We start from the raw sequence: 16113 nt of genomic DNA, 5'->3' as shown, positions 1-16113 counted from the left end.
AATTAGTCACAAAGCAAAAACAACTTATTTTCACTAGTTTATAAATGCTACACAAACCAATAAATATTATCTTTAGGTACTGCCTGAAGCCAGTAAATTACTTCTTAATTCTACAAATCGAATATTAAAACTTAACTAGCTAGCATAAGCATTGACACGGGTTACAGTACTATTTCCGATACTTGCGAGTACAAGGAACATCGTAGCCAATGGACGGAAAGAAAAGCAATTCCTAAAAAAATACAGATTTTGCACTTGTCGCAACTATCGGATAACATTGAAAATGGACATTAAAAATAAAAAGTACTTATCTAGTTCAGTCAGAGGACATTTTGTCTAAATGTTACAACTTGTTATATAAATATGTTACTTGTAGACTGCCAACTTCTTTCAATACTTTATTATCTCTGTGAGGCGATGGATGCTAGGTGCTCAACTGTTCCAATGTAATTTGTCTACACTAGTGTAATGTGCTATTATTGTTGTTATAATTGTTGTTGTTATAAGTATTATTGCTGTTAGTCTAAGTTTCGTGACGCATTGGTTTAGCTGTAAAGTCATGTAAACATGTTTATCAATAAAATAAAAAATAAAATAAAATCTGATATAAAGGCAAAACCTGGCTTAATAATTGCATTGACATCTCATGAGCAGTATAACGTAGGAAGCGACCACCTTACATATAGCTATTGTAAGCCATGATGGTATGTTCAAGATTACCAACCATGAAATGTCGTGCCGTGTTTATTTTAGTGTTATTCATTTTTACAAGCTTTTATTTAGTTTCACCTGTCCCGTTGTCAGTCTGTAATCAAATCTTGCAAGTTAAATTTGATCCACTTCCCGGTTTCCGATTGAGCTGAAATTTTGCATACACATGTAAGTCGGGTGACAATGCAATATTATGGTACCATCGAGCTGATCTGATAATGGAGACAGGAGGTGGCCATAGGAACTCTGTGATGAAACAACGCAACCTAATTGTGTTAGGGGTTTTTAGAATTGTCTCGATGAGTATTAGTTGTCTGTCGTAAGAAAAGTACAGTCAGCGATAAAAGCTTGTACCAAAAATTAAATTTATCCAAAAACTTATTATACCTATATATTTTTTTCAAAATAATATAACTTTTTTCCTTATCTCAAAACTACGTATCCAGTTCTACGTATCGCTTTTAGAAAGTCATTAAGTAATGACATCTTTCATTTGATTATTTTTAAACTTTGTATAAATTGTGCAACAGGTTGCTTGAAATTATTATTAATTCCCTTAACCATGAAAACCATTGCATGGTTGGCAATCTTGAATGAACTATCATGGCTTATAAAGACTTTTAGTTCGTCGATTCCTGAGTTATACTGTACATGAGGTGTCAATGACATTTCATCAAATATCAATGTGCACAATCGGTCTTCGTCAATAAGTTTTTCTACGGTTTCTTTTAATTTTTTGAAAATACAATGATTAATGCCAGGCATTATTTTTACTTATATCTGATAATAAGTTTTTGAGAGATTTCGTTGACGGCAGCCTAAAGTATTTATACAATAAGTTGTAACATTTTGAACATTTTTTAAAAATGGATAAAGCCAAAACTTTTTCTTCGATGTTGTAGCGTCTCCCCTTTGGTTTCTTTTGGGCTTGACGATATTGCATTGTGGTAAAAATTCTGCCTGACCGAGTCATATTTTTTGTGACTCGGTCTATATCGTCACAGCCTTGCAACATCTTAGTAACTGTGGCGAGTCTTGCCTTGTAGTGTTTCGTGTTTTCCATTGATTTTACTAGTTTAGTTTTTAATTTTCTTTGTTCTTTCTGTGCAGCTCTGCATTCCTTATAGAGAAACTCGGATGATTTTTGACCTGTAATCATAAATAACCGTGAGAAAAAAAGTAGGAATAAAAGGTAGATTTAATAGTAGGAACTCTTTTTTCTATGACATTTCTGGCAGTAATGCAGTCGGCAGTTATGCTGCAGCAGTATTGGAGCACGACATTACAGCCGACTGAATTATACGCAATTATTGAATTATTTATTATTGAATTATTTTATGCAAATATTAAGAATGCGGACAGCAACATTGTTTTTGCAATTTGCTGCAGTAATGCAGTCGGCAGTATTGTCGCAGTATACTTCTGCAGGCTACAAAACGCTCATAAAGCTTTCCAACGTGCGTGATCGCGCAACGCGCGCTGTGTCCTGCGCGGGCGCGATCAGAGCGCGCCGCGCTCGCATCGCGCCCCGCTCACGCCCCGCCAGCAAAACGCGCCTGTGTGTCGGAGCCTTTACCCACATATACACATGTACACATGACGCATGTACAGAGGGGCTATCGCGAAAATCGAATATCGCAAATTGCGGGGATCTTTCTCTTTTACTCCAATGAAGGCGTAATTAGAGTGACAGAGAGAAGTCCCTTTTCGATGAAAGAAAACATCGTGAGGAAACCGGACTAATTCCAATAAGGCCTAGTTTCCCCTCTGGGTTGAAAGGTCAGATCGCCTGCGGTATTTCCGGACCGGTACGACCTTCAAACCTTCAAGAAAAGAGCGTATTCCCATATTAAAGTCCGGCAACACACTTAATACGCGCGACGGTTATCGCTTACAATGGTAAGCCTAACTTAATGAGGTTTTACGTCTGTTCGTTTGCCTCCTATATCATAAAAAATGCAATAAGAATTTAAGGCGCCATAGGTACTCAAGGTCATCCAAATATGGCCACGCCGCCGGCCTCTATTTGCCGGCGCGCCGCCGCCGCGATGTAAGGGGTCGGCGCCCATCTCTAGTCAGATGGCAGTAGCTTTCGTAAAAACTAGTTCCTACGCCAAATCATGGGATTCGTTGTCAAGCGGACTCCAGGCTCCCACGCGAGCCTTGACAAAATGCCGGGATAACGCGAGGAAGAAGAAGAGGTAGGTAAGTTCATTTTTAAAGGTTTAATCCTTGAAGTGACAGCCTTACTTTGAAAATTAAATGGCAAAATTCATAATCATTGAAATAATTTAATTTTTACATTAGAATAGCCTGTTAAACGCTGATTGCAACGATATCTAATACCTTTAAACGAGCAGTTCTTGTTTATTTATTTATTTATATATTTCGGCGATCTCGGAAACGGCTCTAACGATTTCGATGAAATTCGGTATATGGGGGTTTTCGGGGGCGAAAAATCGATCTAGCTTGGTCTTATCTCTGGGAAAACGCTGGTTTTTGAGTTTTTATATGTTTTCCGAGCAAAGCTCGGTCTCCCAGATATTATTATTTAATATTGTATACTTTCATACAAAGATAAGCTTAAATCGTCGATTTTGTAAAACCCTCTACATTCGCGCTGACCATCCATCGGGATCCAGAGGGGCTACCGCGAAAACCGAATTTCGCAAATTGCGGGGATCTTTCTCTTTTACTCCAATGAACGCGTAATTAGAGTGACAGAGAAAAATGCCCGCAATTTGCGAAATACGGTTTTCGCGGTAGCCCCTCTGCTCCTGCCACGACTGTTTTTTGCAAAAATCCGCTGCATTACTTTATCTACTTTTCGCGTTTTCGCTGACGCCACTTTAAGGGCTACGTGACAAAGCTCTTGAAATGACTTCTACTCGCTCGCTCGCTTGAAAAACCCGAGAGATTTAAACGGAAAATAAAATAAATATTTACCCTTATCAAAACTGTTTCGAGATGTAGAAGGATGTTGAGTTGGATGAAGACGCTCATTTAATTCTGAAATAAAAATAAGACATCATAGGTAGGTATATATAGTGTATCAAAGGACTGTCTCATTCCAAACATAGACAGAGAGAATCATACTATCTTTGTCTTAGGGCCACGGCCACCCCACATCTAGCGTCTTTCGAGCGTCGGCGTCTAGTCGGCGTCTACAACTCTATGGCCCTGCTCGACGCAACGTCGACGCAACTGCGCAGCGACGTCATTTTCCATAGCGCTGACCGACGCCGACGCCCGAAAGACGCCAGATGTGGGGTGGCCCTTACACTAGTACCTACTAGCACCCAAAAGAAAATGATGAGTAAATTTTTTTTGTTCCTATTTACTGACAAACTCGTTTGACCAACTATAATTATTCGAATAGGCAGAAGAAATAAAAAAAGAAAATAAACTTATACAGGACGCTTAGGTACAGTATTGCTTAAATCTAATACAACTCTTATTAATATAAAACATAAACGTCACTGAAAAGGTAGGTATTAGGGATGTACCGACTAGTCGCCGACTAGTCGGGAAAGCCGACTATCCGGCCACATTTGTAGTCGGTGATTAGTCGGCGACTAGTCGGCAAAAAAGGCCGGTTAGTCGGCCTATTATTAATTACAGAAAACAAGACATAAATAAAATAAAAAAGCCAAGATTAATCAAATGTTACATGCCCATTTCACTCAAATACGTATTTAGGGTACAAAATGAACATGTCTTCATATTCAATTCATGTATAGGTAATTATGTGGGTGTAGCGTCGCAGTAGCACAGAACATATTTCAGTTGATATTGAAAGCGCGACGACGCAAGGAGCAAAACAATGTTTTTCTAATGCACCCGAACTTGGATAAAGCTACTACAGTTGCCATACGAATGTAATCTTTATCGGGAAGTAACGATTATGAACTTGGCCGACTAGATGACTAGTCGGCCGACTAATCGGCCATACGAGCGCCGAATAGTCGGCTAGTCGGCCAAAACCATAGTCGGTACATCACTAGTAGGTATCTTGACGCTGGTCTTCTGTGGCTGTGGAGACCTGTCCAAGCAACCTTAAACTAAATTGAGATCAGAACAGAAATGGAACAGAAATCTTAAATCAATATTCAAATCAATCACGAAGAAAAGTGACCCTTCCCCCTTGCATAGAAATTTGTATGCTGCAAATAGTATCACTGACCGTACAAACGAAAATGTTAGTAAGTATAAGCGGATTAATAAATTACCGCTTTTTTCTACTGACCGAAATGGCTGGAGGAACTTAATTGTATTACCTTCGTCATTTGACCGATTTTCTTGAAACAAATTGGCTGTGTTTCTATTTCCAATATTTGGCAGGCAGTAGGTAATTGTGCTCTATTTCCAGGAGACAAGAGGACATAGTTACACCTGAAAATCAAAATAATAAGTTGTGGTCGTCTTGTGATGATGAAGTAATGATTTTGAATGATAAATATTTAATCGCGTTAATTGGATTAGATTTGCGATGTTTTAAAATATGATGTGAAAAATTTAGTATGTCACTCTATGTATAGCAACATTTGTTTTTAGGGTTCCGTACCTAAAAAGGAAAAAACGGAACCCTTATAGGATCACTCGTGCGTCTGGCTGTCCGTCTGTCACAGCCTATTTTCTCCGAAACTACTGGACCAGTTAAGTTGAAATTTGGCACACATATGTAAGTTTGTGACCCAAATATCGATGTAACGTAAATAAATGAAAGAACGTGTTACATATCAAATGAAAGAGCTCATTGTAAGAATTTCAAATATATTTTTTTATAATTTTAGAATAAATAGTTTAGCAGTTATTCAATAAAATAGACAAGAAAATTACCATTCACCCCCCCCCCCCCCTTATCTCCGAAACTACTGGGTCTAAAATTTTGAAAAAAAAATACTCAAAATAGTTCTTTACCTATAGATGACAAGAAAACCTATTAGAAATGTGCAGTCAAGCGTGAGTCGGACTTAATGTATGGAACCCTTAGAATGCGAGTCCGACTCGCACTTGGCCGGTTTTTTTTAAACAACGTCGATAGCAAACAAGTATACCCGCCCGATGGAAAGTTTTACAGATGTGACTGAAAGCAACTTCTTCTTTTTGAATACTTTTATGTTACCCACCTTCGAAATTCACAGACGGTACAGCCTTATTTATTAAACGATGACAGGCCACTTTTTGATCTGGTGTGAAATGATGGTCACAAATCTTCTTATTTTTATAAATTTTCAGTGGGTCTGTCTCCTTTAATCTGTCGCCAACAATTGACAACCAAGTTCTAAATAATTCTGGTTTTCTTTCTGGTTCAGGAAAACTGTGCATGGCTGCTCCTGCAATATACAATACCATTGACATAACGTACGTAACTCATATAAGTACTTAGCGGGCCAGAAACAGATTTCCATGACGGTCTTTTCACCGCGACACAGCCGGCTAACGATAATATTATTATTTACTTACAGTACATATGGTGCTACTTTATCGCACTAGTGCGATAATTATAACATTACATAGGTAACTATGTCAAAAATTTAATAGGCCATATGTACTGTAATCTTTGTAACATCCATCCATACTTCCATACTAATATTATAAAAGGAAGTCTGTCTGTCTGTCTGTTACCTCTTCACGCTTGAATCGCTGAACCGATTCAGATATAATTTGGTATAGAGATTGTTTGAGTCCCGACTGTTCCGAGGATGGACATAGGATAGGTTTTATCTCATAAATCATCATCATAAAGGGATGGAATTTTAAATGAGGAATCAATAGCAACTAAGTACATAACAAACTTTGTCGATAGGAAATTTCCCGCCCGCGTGGTGTAGCACCACGGGCGCTGGTGCACGATTTAGTTGAAATTTGGTACAGAGATAGGTCGAGTACCGGGGAAGGACAGAGGGTAGTTTTATTCCAGAAATCATCCTTTAAGGGGGGTGAAAATGGTGGTGGAAGTTTGTATGGGGAATCAACTTGGATAAAATATCTATCTACCTAAATTACTAATTCCACGCAGACGAAGTAGCGGGCAAAAGCTAGTAATATAATAATCATAAGACCTTCGTGTACACACAAAGCAATGATTAAATGAATACTGAAAATACTTTAAAACGTTGTATACGATACATGTGCGAATAGGTAATTCGCAATTCGTGTCGATTTAAAACAATCCCTCCGGCTCTAACGATTTCGATGAAATTTGCTATATAGGGGTTTTCGTGGGCGAAAAATCGATCTAGCTAGGTTTTGTCTCTAGGAAAACGCACATTTTTGAGTTTTTTATATGTTTTCCGAGCAAAGCTCGTTCTCCCAGATATTAGCATACCATACCTTTAAACGAGCAATTCTTGTAGGTACCTATATTTATTTATTTATATATATATATATTTCGGGGATCTCGGAAACGGCTCTAACGATTTTGATGAAATTTGCTATATGGGGTTCTTGGGGCGAAAAATCGATCTAGCTAGGTCTTTTCTCTGGGAAAACGCGCGTTTTCGAGTTTTTATATGTTTTCCGAGCGAAGCTCTGTCACCCAGATATTTAGCATAATTATAAATTATCATCTGACATATTTCAAATTTCAATGGGGATAGGTACGATGACCATTTTATTACATGTTTGGGTGGCTGCCGTTCTTCAACTAACCAACTGACCCTCGTGCCGGGGTTCAATACACATCGTCCGTAACAATTTTACGAGTTATCGCCCGGGATGTGACTACCGACGAAATTTTTCACCTGGCCCGCGGTCTAACGCAACGTTTGTAAATATGTGAAAAGTTTATAAATACGTGAAATAAAAGAAATGCAACACTACTTACCTAAATCCGCGCAGCCGAAGAGGCAGCATCGTTTTTTTCTTCCTAGCGCCTTCATTTTTAACAATTTTTATAAGTATACGTATCGTTGAAAAATTTCATATCACCGAAAGCCATTTTTTTAACGTTTCGTTTTCCCCTAAGAGAATATAAATACATGTTATATAAGACTAATGTTAATTTCCGAAAACTACTATACTCTATATAAAAATAGATATATTGAAATTTGAAATAAATAAATATTATAATTTGAAATAAATTATATTTAACTTAAATCACAGAAAATTTTAAACGGTCCGTTCTTGAAATGGAAAAATGTTTTATCGCGGTGGCGCCATCTGTTTTAGTTATTTGGATTTATCAAGTGAGGAAATATTGCTGAAGATATGACGCTACTGCGCTAGTTTCCATACATAAGGTACCTGTCATATTAAGTTTCCTCCCCCTGGGTGATATGAAATTTTTCAACGATACGTATACTTATAAAAATTGTTAAAAATGAAGGCGCTAGGAAGAAAAAAACGATGCTGCCTCTTCGGCTGCGCGGATTTAGGTAAGTAGTGTTGCATTTCTTTTATTTCACGTATTTATAAACTTTTCACATATTTACAAACGTTGCGTTAGACCGCGGGCCAGGTGAAAAATTTCGTCGGTAGTCACATCCCGGGCGATAACTCGTAAAATTGTTACGGACGATGTGTATTGAACCCCGGCACGAGGGTCAGTTGGTTAGTTGAAGAACGGCAGCCACCCAAACATGTAATAAAATGGTCATCGTACCTATCCCCATTGAAATTTGAAATATGTCAGATGATAATTTATAATTATGCTAAATATCTGGGTGACAGAGCTTCGCTCGGAAAACATATAAAAACTCGAAAACGCGCGTTTTCCCAGAGAAAAGACCTAGCTAGATCGATTTTTCGCCCCAAGAACCCCATATAGCAAATTTCATCAAAATCGTTAGAGCCGTTTCCGAGATCCCCGAAATATATATATATATAAATAAATAAATATAGGTACCTACAAGAATTGCTCGTTTAAAGGTATGGTATGCTAATATCTGGGAGAACGAGCTTTGCTCGGAAAACATATAAAAAACTCAAAAATGTGCGTTTTCCTAGAGACAAAACCTAGCTAGATCGATTTTTCGCCCACGAAAACCCCTATATAGCAAATTTCATCGAAATCGTTAGAGCCGGAGGGATTGTTTTAAATCGACACGAATTGCGAATTACCTATTCGCACATGTATCGTATACAACGTTTTAAAGTATTTTCAGTATTCATTTAATCATTGCTTTGTGTGTACACGAAGGTCTTATGATTATTATATTACTAGCTTTTGCCCGCTACTTCGTCTGCGTGGAATTAGTAATTTAGGTAGATATATATTTTATCCAAGTTGATTCCCCATACAAACTTCCACCACCATTTTCACCCCCCTTAAAGGATGATTTCTGGAATAAAACTACCCTCTGTCCTTCCCCGGTACTCGACCTATCTCTGTACCAAATTTCAACTAAATCGTGCACCAGCGCCCGTGGTGCTACCCCACGCGGGCGGGAAATTTCCTATCGACAAAGTTTGTTATGTACTTAGTTGCTATTGATTCCTCATTTAAAATTCCATCCCTTTATGATGATGATTTATGAGATAAAACCTATCCTATGTCCATCCTCGGAACAGTCGGGACTCAAACAATCTCTATACCAAATTATATCTGAATCGGTTCAGCGATTCAAGCGTGAAGAGGTAACAGACAGACAGACAGACTTCCTTTTATAATATTAGTATGGAAGTATGGATGGATGTTACAAAGATTACAGTACATATGGCCTATTAAATTTTTGACATAGTTACCTATGTAATGTTATAATTATCGCACTAGTGCGATAAAGTAGCACCATATGTACTGTAAGTAAATAATAATATTATCGTTAGCCGGCTGTGTCGCGGTGAAAAGACCGTCATGGAAATCTGTTTCTGGCCCGCTAAGTACTTATATGAGTTACGTACGTTATGTCAATGGTATTGTATATTGCAGGAGCAGCCATGCACAGTTTTCCTGAACCAGAAAGAAAACCAGAATTATTTAGAACTTGGTTGTCAATTGTTGGCGACAGATTAAAGGAGACAGACCCACTGAAAATTTATAAAAATAAGAAGATTTGTGACCATCATTTCACACCAGATCAAAAAGTGGCCTGTCATCGTTTAATAAATAAGGCTGTACCGTCTGTGAATTTCGAAGGTGGGTAACATAAAAGTATTCAAAAAGAAGAAGTTGCTTTCAGTCACATCTGTAAAACTTTCCATCGGGCGGGTATACTTGTTTGCTATCGACGTTGTTTAAAAAAAACCGGCCAAGTGCGAGTCGGACTCGCATTCTAAGGGTTCCATACATTAAGTCCGACTCACGCTTGACTGCACATTTCTAATAGGTTTTCTTGTCATCTATAGGTAAAGAACTATTTTGAGTATTTTTTTTTCAAAATTTTAGACCCAGTAGTTTCGGAGATAAGGGGGGGGGGGGGGGGTGAATGGTAATTTTCTTGTCTATTTTATTGAATAACTGCTAAACTATTTATTCTAAAATTATAAAAAAATATATTTGAAATTCTTACAATGAGCTCTTTCATTTGATATGTAACACGTTCTTTCATTTATTTACGTTACATCGATATTTGGGTCACAAACTTACATATGTGTGCCAAATTTCAACTTAACTGGTCCAGTAGTTTCGGAGAAAATAGGCTGTGACAGACGGACAGCCAGACGCACGAGTGATCCTATAAGGGTTCCGTTTTTTCCTTTTTAGGTACGGAACCCTAAAAACAAATGTTGCTATACATAGAGTGACATACTAAATTTTTCACATCATATTTTAAAACATCGCAAATCTAATCCAATTAACGCGATTAAATATTTATCATTCAAAATCATTACTTCATCATCACAAGACGACCACAACTTATTATTTTGATTTTCAGGTGTAACTATGTCCTCTTGTCTCCTGGAAATAGAGCACAATTACCTACTGCCTGCCAAATATTGGAAATAGAAACACAGCCAATTTGTTTCAAGAAAATCGGTCAAATGACGAAGGTAATACAATTAAGTTCCTCCAGCCATTTCGGTCAGTAGAAAAAAGCGGTAATTTATTAATCCGCTTATACTTACTAACATTTTCGTTTGTACGGTCAGTGATACTATTTGCAGCATACAAATTTCTATGCAAGGGGGAAGGGTCACTTTTCTTCGTGATTGATTTGAATATTGATTTAAGATTTCTGTTCCATTTCTGTTCTGATCTCAATTTAGTTTAAGGTTGCTTGGACAGGTCTCCACAGCCACAGAAGACCAGCGTCAAGATACCTACTAGTGATGTACCGACTATGGTTTTGGCCGACTAGCCGACTATTCGGCGCTCGTATGGCCGATTAGTCGGCCGACTAGTCATCTAGTCGGCCAAGTTCATAATCGTTACTTCCCGATAAAGATTACATTCGTATGGCAACTGTAGTAGCTTTATCCAAGTTCGGGTGCATTAGAAAAACATTGTTTTGCTCCTTGCGTCGTCGCGCTTTCAATATCAACTGAAATATGTTCTGTGCTACTGCGACGCTACACCCACATAATTACCTATACATGAATTGAATATGAAGACATGTTCATTTTGTACCCTAAATACGTATTTGAGTGAAATGGGCATGTAACATTTGATTAATCTTGGCTTTTTTATTTTATTTATGTCTTGTTTTCTGTAATTAATAATAGGCCGACTAACCGGCCTTTTTTGCCGACTAGTCGCCGACTAATCACCGACTACAAATGTGGCCGGATAGTCGGCTTTCCCGACTAGTCGGCGACTAGTCGGTACATCCCTAATACCTACCTTTTCAGTGACGTTTATGTTTTATATTAATAAGAGTTGTATTAGATTTAAGCAATACTGTACCTAAGCGTCCTGTATAAGTTTATTTTCTTTTTTTATTTCTTCTGCCTATTCGAATAATTATAGTTGGTCAAACGAGTTTGTCAGTAAATAGGAACAAAAAAAATTTACTCATCATTTTCTTTTGGGTGCTAGTAGGTACTAGTGTAAGGGCCACCCCACATCTGGCGTCTTTCGGGCGTCGGCGTCGGTCAGCGCTATGGAAAATGACGTCGCTGCGCAGTTGCGTCGACGTTGCGTCGAGCAGGGCCATAGAGTTGTAGACGCCGACTAGACGCCGACGCTCGAAAGACGCTAGATGTGGGGTGGCCGTGGCCCTAAGACAAAGATAGTATGATTCTCTCTGTCTATGTTTGGAATGAGACAGTCCTTTGATACACTATATATACCTACCTATGATGTCTTATTTTTATTTCAGAATTAAATGAGCGTCTTCATCCAACTCAACATCCTTCTACATCTCGAAACAGTTTTGATAAGGGTAAATATTTATTTTATTTTCCGTTTAAATCTCTCGGGTTTTTCAAGCGAGCGAGCGAGTAGAAGTCATTTCAAGAGCTTTGTCACGTAGCCCTTAAAGTGGCGTCAGCGAAAACGCGAAAAGTAGATAAAGTAATGCAGCGGATTTTTGCAAAAAACAGTCGTGGCAGGAGCAGAGGGGCTACCGCGAAAACCGTATTTCGCAAATTGCGGGCATTTTTCTCTGTCACTCTAATTACGCGTTCATTGGAGTAAAAGAGAAAGATCCCCGCAATTTGCGAAATTCGGTTTTCGCGGTAGCCCCTCTGGATCCCGATGGATGGTCAGCGCGAATGTAGAGGGTTTTACAAAATCGACGATTTAAGCTTATCTTTGTATGAAAGTATACAATATTAAATAATAATATCTGGGAGACCGAGCTTTGCTCGGAAAACATATAAAAACTCAAAAACCAGCGTTTTCCCAGAGATAAGACCAAGCTAGATCGATTTTTCGCCCCCGAAAACCCCCATATACCGAATTTCATCGAAATCGTTAGAGCCGTTTCCGAGATCGCCGAAATATATAAATAAATAAATAAACAAGAACTGCTCGTTTAAAGGTATTAGATATCGTTGCAATCAGCGTTTAACAGGCTATTCTAATGTAAAAATTAAATTATTTCAATGATTATGAATTTTGCCATTTAATTTTCAAAGTAAGGCTGTCACTTCAAGGATTAAACCTTTAAAAATGAACTTACCTACCTCTTCTTCTTCCTCGCGTTATCCCGGCATTTTGTCAAGGCTCGCGTGGGAGCCTGGAGTCCGCTTGACAACGAATCCCATGATTTGGCGTAGGAACTAGTTTTTACGAAAGCTACTGCCATCTGACTAGAGATGGGCGCCGACCCCTTACATCGCGGCGGCGGCGCGCCGGCAAATAGAGGCCGGCGGCGTGGCCATATTTGGATGACCTTGAGTACCTATGGCGCCTTAAATTCTTATTGCATTTTTTATGATATAGGAGGCAAACGAACAGACGTAAAACCTCATTAAGTTAGGCTTACCATTGTAAGCGATAACCGTCGCGCGTATTAAGTGTGTTGCCGGACTTTAATATGGGAATACGCTCTTTTCTTGAAGGTTTGAAGGTCGTACCGGTCCGGAAATACCGCAGGCGATCTGACCTTTCAACCCAGAGGGGAAACTAGGCCTTATTGGAATTAGTCCGGTTTCCTCACGATGTTTTCTTTCATCGAAAAGGGACTTCTCTCTGTCACTCTAATTACGCCTTCATTGGAGTAAAAGAGAAAGATCCCCGCAATTTGCGATATTCGATTTTCGCGATAGCCCCTCTGTACATGCGTCATGTGTACATGTGTATATGTGGGTAAAGGCTCCGACACACAGGCGCGTTTTGCTGGCGGGGCGTGAGCGGGGCGCGATGCGAGCGCGGCGCGCTCTGATCGCGCCCGCGCAGGACACAGCGCGCGTTGCGCGATCACGCACGTTGGAAAGCTTTATGAGCGTTTTGTAGCCTGCAGAAGTATACTGCGACAATACTGCCGACTGCATTACTGCAGCAAATTGCAAAAACAATGTTGCTGTCCGCATTCTTAATATTTGCATAAAATAATTCAATAATAAATAATTCAATAATTGCGTATAATTCAGTCGGCTGTAATGTCGTGCTCCAATACTGCTGCAGCATAACTGCCGACTGCATTACTGCCAGAAATGTCATAGAAAAAAGAGTTCCTACTATTAAATCTACCTTTTATTCCTACTTTTTTTCTCACGGTTATTTATGATTACAGGTCAAAAATCATCCGAGTTTCTCTATAAGGAATGCAGAGCTGCACAGAAAGAACAAAGAAAATTAAAAACTAAACTAGTAAAATCAATGGAAAACACGAAACACTACAAGGCAAGACTCGCCACAGTTACTAAGATGTTGCAAGGCTGTGACGATATAGACCGAGTCACAAAAAATATGACTCGGTCAGGCAGAATTTTTACCACAATGCAATATCGTCAAGCCCAAAAGAAACCAAAGGGGAGACGCTACAACATCGAAGAAAAAGTTTTGGCTTTATCCATTTTTAAAAAATGTTCAAAATGTTACAACTTATTGTATAAATACTTTAGGCTGCCGTCAACGAAATCTCTCAAAAACTTATTATCAGATATAAGTAAAAATAATGCCTGGCATTAATCATTGTATTTTCAAAAAATTAAAAGAAACCGTAGAAAAACTTATTGACGAAGACCGATTGTGCACATTGATATTTGATGAAATGTCATTGACACCTCATGTACAGTATAACTCAGGAATCGACGAACTAAAAGTCTTTATAAGCCATGATAGTTCATTCAAGATTGCCAACCATGCAATGGTTTTCATGGTTAAGGGAATTAATAATAATTTCAAGCAACCTGTTGCACAATTTATACAAAGTTTAAAAATAATCAAATGAAAGATGTCATTACTTAATGACTTTCTAAAAGCGATACGTAGAACTGGATACGTAGTTTTGAGATAAGGAAAAAAGTTATATTATTTTGAAAAAAATATATAGGTATAATAAGTTTTTGGATAAATTTAATTTTTGGTACAAGCTTTTATCGCTGACTGTACTTTTCTTACGACAGACAACTAATACTCATCGAGACAATTCTAAAAACCCCTAACACAATTAGGTTGCGTTGTTTCATCACAGAGTTCCTATGGCCACCTCCTGTCTCCATTATCAGATCAGCTCGATGGTACCATAATATTGCATTGTCACCCGACTTACATGTGTATGCAAAATTTCAGCTCAATCGGAAACCGGGAAGTGGATCAAATTTAACTTGCAAGATTTGATTACAGACTGACAACGGGACAGGTGAAACTAAATAAAAGCTTGTAAAAATGAATAACACTAAAATAAACACGGCACGACATTTCATGGTTGGTAATCTTGAACATACCATCATGGCTTACAATAGCTATATGTAAGGTGGTCGCTTCCTACGTTATACTGCTCATGAGATGTCAATGCAATTATTAAGCCAGGTTTTGCCTTTATATCAGATTTTATTTTATTTTTTATTTTATTGATAAACATGTTTACATGACTTTACAGCTAAACCAATGCGTCACGAAACTTAGACTAACAGCAATAATACTTATAACAACAACAATTATAACAACAATAATAGCACATTACACTAGTGTAGACAAATTACATTGGAACAGTTGAGCACCTAGCATCCATCGCCTCACAGAGATAATAAAGTATTGAAAGAAGTTGGCAGTCTACAAGTAACATATTTATATAACAAGTTGTAACATTTAGACAAAATGTCCTCTGACTGAACTAGATAAGTACTTTTTATTTTTAATGTCCATTTTCAATGTTATCCGATAGTTGCGACAAGTGCAAAATCTGTATTTTTTTAGGAATTGCTTTTCTTTCCGTCCATTGGCTACGATGTTCCTTGTACTCGCAAGTATCGGAAATAGTACTGTAACCCGTGTCAATGCTTATGCTAGCTAGTTAAGTTTTAATATTCGATTTGTAGAATTAAGAAGTAATTTACTGGCTTCAGGCAGTACCTAAAGATAATATTTATTGGTTTGTGTAGCATTTATAAACTAGTGAAAATAAGTTGTTTTTGCTTTGTGACTAATTTAGAGGGTGCGAGAATTCGCGTGCATGTTTCGTTACATTGCGATATTTCATCAATCGGCTGAATTGAATTGATGTACCTACATATATTATTATGTACTTTAATCTCAATAAGTTCGCGTGCCTTCTCTATGAGTCCACGGCAGGCGTGTCTCACTCCGCGATTTCATCGCTTTGCTACAGGTAGCTAAAAGTACATCCGTTCGGCCCCAATTTTGGGGAAAGCCATAAGCCGCGCGTGGCGCTGTCGCCAACTAGCGGCCATATCTGTGCTGATCGTAACAGACGCGTTTTGTTAGAGAGTAAGTCTTCTGTACTTAGTACTATTATTTATTCTGTGTTATTCCACGGCCAGTGGCCACGACATTGTGCGACTGGCTTCGGCTGGCGACAAACATAGGTTGGAGCGACACGCAGCGATCGGATCTTTCGTTCCCACCTATGGCTTTAGCCAAAGCCAGTGTCGCGCAATGTCGTGGCTAGG

The 16113-nt window shown here is 38.4% G+C and overlaps 2 long non-coding RNA genes across 2 annotated transcripts; one reads left to right on the top strand and one right to left on the bottom strand.

Moving 5' to 3' along the window:
* Positions 1 to 3652: 3652 nt before the first annotated feature.
* Positions 3653 to 6043, bottom strand: LOC134658731 (uncharacterized). The gene is made up of 3 exons (XR_010097719.1): positions 5841 to 6043; positions 4989 to 5103; positions 3653 to 3720 (listed from the first exon to the last, which is right to left on the bottom strand). It is a non-coding gene; the product is annotated as an uncharacterized LOC134658731 (long non-coding RNA).
* Positions 6044 to 9587: 3544 nt separating this feature from the next.
* LOC134658733 (uncharacterized) lies at positions 9588 to 11980 on the top strand. The gene is made up of 3 exons (XR_010097721.1): positions 9588 to 9790; positions 10530 to 10644; positions 11913 to 11980. It is a non-coding gene; the product is annotated as an uncharacterized LOC134658733 (long non-coding RNA).
* The last annotated feature ends 4133 nt before the right edge of the window (positions 11981 to 16113 follow it).

The sequence above is a fragment of the Cydia amplana genome, chromosome 23 (genome assembly GCF_948474715.1).
Source record: "Cydia amplana chromosome 23, ilCydAmpl1.1, whole genome shotgun sequence".
Classification (NCBI taxonomy): Eukaryota; Metazoa; Arthropoda; class Insecta; order Lepidoptera; family Tortricidae; genus Cydia; species Cydia amplana.
This window is presented reverse-complemented; position numbering and strand designations above follow the sequence as displayed.